Genomic DNA, 5,938 nt, shown 5'->3' with positions numbered 1-5,938 from the left:
AATAATACATCATACCGGACAGAACACAGCCAGTAACCATAGAGATAAATAATACATCATACTGTATATAACCAGTAACCATAGAGATAAATAATACATCATACTGTATATAACCAGTAACCATAGAGATAAATAATACATCATACTGTATATAACCAGTAACCATAGAGATAAATAATACATCATACTGTATATAACCAGTAACTATAGAGATAAATAATATATCATACTGTATATAACCAGTAACCATAGAGATAAATAATACATCATACTGTATATAACCAGTAACCATAGAGATAAATAATACATCATACAGGACAGAACACAGCCAGTAACCATAGAGATAAATAATACATCATACTGTATATAACCAGTAACCATAGAGATAAATAATACATCATACTGTATATAACCAGTAACCATAGAGATAAATAATACATCATACTGTATATAACCAGTAACCATAGAGATAAATAATACATCATACCAGACAGAACACAGCCAGTAACCATAGAGATAAATAATACATCATACCAGACAGAACACAGCCAGTAACCATAGAGATAAACAATACATCATACCGGACAGAACACAGCCAGTAACCATAGAGATAAATAATACATCATACTGGACAGAACACAGCCAGTAACCATAGAGATCAATAATACATCATACCGGACAGAACACAGCCAGTAACCATAGAGATAACTAATACATCATACTGGACAGAACACAGCCAGTAACCATAGAGATCAATAATACATCATACCGGACAGAACACAGCCAGTAACCATAGAGATAAATAATACATCATACTGTACATAACCAGTAACCATAGAGATAAATAATACATCATACTGTATATAACCAGTAACCATAGAGATAAATAATATATCATACTGTATATAACCAGTAACCATAGAGATAAATAATACATCATACTGTATATAACCAGCAACTATAGAGATAAATAATACATCATACTGTATATAACCAGTAACCATAGAGATAAATAATATATCATACCGGACAGAACACAGCCAGTAACTATAGAGATAAATAATACATCATACTGTATATAACCAGTAACCATAGAGATAAATAATACATCATACTGTATATAACCAGTAACCATAGAGATAAATAATACATCATACTGTATATAACCAGTAACCATAGAGATAAATAATACATCATACCGGACAGAACACAGCCAGTAACCATAGAGATAAATAATACATCATAATGTATATAACCAGTAACCATAGAGATAAATAATACATAATACCGGACAGAACACAGCCAGTAACCATAGAGATAAACAATACATCATACCGGACAGAACACAGCCAGTAACCATAGAGATAAATAATACATCATACTGTATATAACCAGTAACCATAGAGATAAATAATACATCATACTGTATATAACCAGTAACCATAGAGATAAATAATACATCATACCGGACAGAACACAGCCAGTAACCATAGAGATCAATAATACATCATACTGTATATAACCAGTAACAATAGAGATAAATAATATATCATACTGTATATAACCAGTAACCACAGAGATAAATAATACATCATACTGTATATAACCAGTAACCATAGAGATAAATAATACATCATACTGTATATAACCAGTAACCATAGAGATAAATAATACATCATACTGTATATAACCAGTAACTATAGAGATAAATAATACATCATACCGGACAGAACACAGCCAGTAACCATAGAGATAAATAATACATCATACTGGACAGAACACAGCCAGTAACCATAGAGATAAATAATACATCATACCGGACAGAACACAGCCAGTAACCATAGAGATAAACAATACATCATACTGTATATAACCAGTAACCATAGAGATAAATAATACATCATACTGGACAGAACACAGCCAGTAACCATAGAGATAAATAATACATCATACTGTATATAACCAGTAACCATAGAGATAAATAATACATCATACCGGACAGAACACAGCCAGTAACCATAGAGATAAATAATACATCATACCGGACAGAACACAGCCAGTAACCATAGAGATAAACTATACATCATACTGTATATAACCAGTAACCATAGAGATAAACAATACATCATACTGTATATAACCAGTAACTATAGAGATAAATAATACATCATACCGGACAGAACACAGCCAGTAACCATAGAGATAAATAATACATCATACTGTATATAACCAGTAACCATAGAGATAAATAATACATCATACCGGACAGAACACAGCCAGTAACCATAGAGATAAATAATACATCATACTGTATATAACCAGTAACCATAGAGATAAATAATACATCATACCGGACAGAACACAGCCAGTAACCATAGAGATAAATAATACATCATACTGTATATAACCAGTAACCATAGAGATAAATAATACATCATACTGTATATAACCAGTAACCATAGAGATAAATAATACATCATACCGGACAGAACACAGCCAGTAACCATAGAGATAAATAATATATCATACTGTATATAACCAGTAACCATAGAGATAAATAATACATCATACCGGACAGAACACAGCCAGTAACCATAGAGATAAATAATACATCATACTGTATATAACCAGTAACCATAGAGATAAATAATACATCATACTGTATATAACCAGTAACCATAGAGATAAATAATACATCATACTGTATATAACCAGTAACCATAGAGATAAATAATATATCATACTGTATATAACCAGTAACCATAGAGATAAATAATATATCATACCGGACAGAACACAGCCAGTAACCATAGAGATAAATAATACATCATACTGTATATAACCAGTAACTATAGAGATAAACAATACATCATACTGTATATAACCAGTAACCATAGAGATAAATAATACATCATACTGGACAGAACACAGCCAGTAACCATAGAGATAAATAATACATCATCCCAGACAGATCACAGCCAGTAACCATAGAGATCAATAATACATCATACTGTATATAACCAGTAACCATAGAGATAAATAATACATCATACCGGACAGAACACAGCCAGTAACCATAGAGATAAATAATACATCATACTGTATATAACTAGTAACTATAGAGATAAATAATACATCATACTGTATATAACCAGTAACCATAGAGATAAACAATACATCATACTGTATATAACCAGTAACTATAGAGATAAATAATACATCATACTGTATATAACCAGTAACCATAGAGATAAATAATACATCATACTGTATATAACCAGTAACCATAGAGATAAACAATACATCATACTGTATATAACCAGTAACCATAGAGATAAATAATACATCATACCGGACAGAACACAGCCAGTAACCATAGAGATAAATAATATATCATACTGTATATAACCAGTAACCATAGAGATAAATAATACATAATACTGTATAAAACCAGTAACCATAGAGATAAATAATACATCATACTGTATATAACCAGTAACCATAGAGATAAATAATACATCATACCGGACAGAACACAGCCAGTAACTATAGAGATAAATAATACATCATACTGGACAGAACACAGCCAGTAACCATAGAGATAAATAATACATCATACTGTATATAACCAGTAACCATAGAGATAAATAATACATCATACCGGACAGAACACAGCCAGTAACCATAGAGATAAATAATACATCATACTGTATATAACCAGTAACCATAGAGATAAATAATACATCATACTGTATATAACCAGTAACTATAGAGATAAATAATACATCATACCGGACAGAACACAGCCAGTAACCATAGAGATAAATAATACATCATACTGTATATAACTAGTAACCATAGAGATAAATAATACATCATACTGTATATAACCAGTAACCATAGAGATAAATAATATATCATACTGTATATAACCAGTAACCATAGAGATAAATAATACATCATACTGTATATAACCAGTAACCATAGATATAAATAATACATCATACTGTATATAACCAGTAACCATAGAGATAAATAATACATCATACTGTACATAACCAGTAACCATAGAGATAAATAATACATCATACTGTATATAACCAGTAACCATAGAGATAAATAATACATCATACTGTATATAACCAGTAACCATAGAGATAAATAATATATCATACTGTATATAACCAGTAACCATAGAGATAAATAATACATCATACTGTATATAACCAGTAACCATAGAGATAAATAATACATCATACTGTATATAACCAGTAACCATAGAGATAAATAATACATCACACCGGACAGAACACAGCCAGTAACCATAGAGATAAATAATACATCATACTGTATATAACCAGTAACCATAGAGATCAATAATACATCATACTGTATATAACCAGTAACCATAGAGATAAATAATACATCATACCGGACAGAACACAGCCAGTAACCATAGAGATCAATAATACATCATACTGTATATAACCAGTAACCATAGAGATAAATAATATATCATACTGTATATAACCAGTAACCATAGAGATAAATAATACATCATACTGTACATAACCAGTAACCATAGAGATAAATAATATATCATACTGTATATAACCAGTAACCATAGAGATAAATAATATATCATACTGTATATAACCAGTAACCATAGAGATAAATAATATATCATACTGTATATAACCAGTAACCATAGAGATAAATAATATATCATACTGTATATAACCAGTAACCATAGAGATAAATAATATATCATACTGTATATAACCAGTAACCATAGAGATAAATAATATATCATACTGTATATAACCAGTAACCATAGAGATAAATAATATATCATACTGTATATAACCAGTAACCATAGAGATAAATAATATATCATACTGTATATAACCAGTAACCATAGAGATAAATAATATATCATACTGTATATAACCAGTAACCATAGAGATAAATAATATATCATACTGTATATAACTAGTAACTATAGAGATAAATAATACAACATACTGTATATAACCAGTAACCATAGAGATAAATAATACATCATACCGGACAGAACACAGCCAGTAACCATAGAGATAAATAATACATCATACTGTATATAACCAGTAACCATAGAGATAAATAATACATCATACTGTATATAACCAGTAACTATAGAGATAAATAATACATCATACTGTATATAACCAGTAACCATAGAGATAAATAATACATCATACCGGACAGAACACAGCCAGTAACCATAGAGATAAATAATACATCATACTGTATATAACCAGTAACCATAAAGATAAACAATACATCATACTGCATATAACCAGTAACCATAGAGATAAATAATACATCATACTGTATATAACCAGTAACCATAGAGATAAATAATACATCATACCGGACAGAACACAGCCAGTAACCATAGAGATAAATAATATATCATACTGTATATAACCAGTAACCATAGAGTTAAATAATATATCATACTGTATATAACCAGTAACCATAGAGATAAATAATACATCATACCGGACAGAACACAGCCAGTAACCATAGAGATAAATAATACATCATACTGTATATAACCAGTAACTATAGAGATAAATAATACATCATACTGTATATAACCAGTAACCATAGAGATAAATAATACATCATACCGGACAGAACACAGCCAGTAACCATAGAGATAAATAATACATCATACTGTATATAACCAGTAACCATAGAGATAAATAATACATCATAATGTATATAACCAGTAACCATAGAGATAAATAATACATCATACTGTATATAACCAGTAACCATAGAGATAAATAATACATCATACTGTATATAACCAGTAACCATAGAGATAAATAATACATCATACTGTATATAACCAGTAACTATAGAGATAAATAATACATCATACTGTATA

The sequence above is a fragment of the Oncorhynchus clarkii genome, chromosome 18 (genome assembly GCF_045791955.1).
Source record: "Oncorhynchus clarkii lewisi isolate Uvic-CL-2024 chromosome 18, UVic_Ocla_1.0, whole genome shotgun sequence".
In the NCBI taxonomy this organism is placed as follows: Eukaryota; Metazoa; Chordata; class Actinopteri; order Salmoniformes; family Salmonidae; genus Oncorhynchus; species Oncorhynchus clarkii.
The sequence above is the reverse complement of the archived record's forward strand: the minus strand, read 5'-3'. Positions refer to the sequence as shown.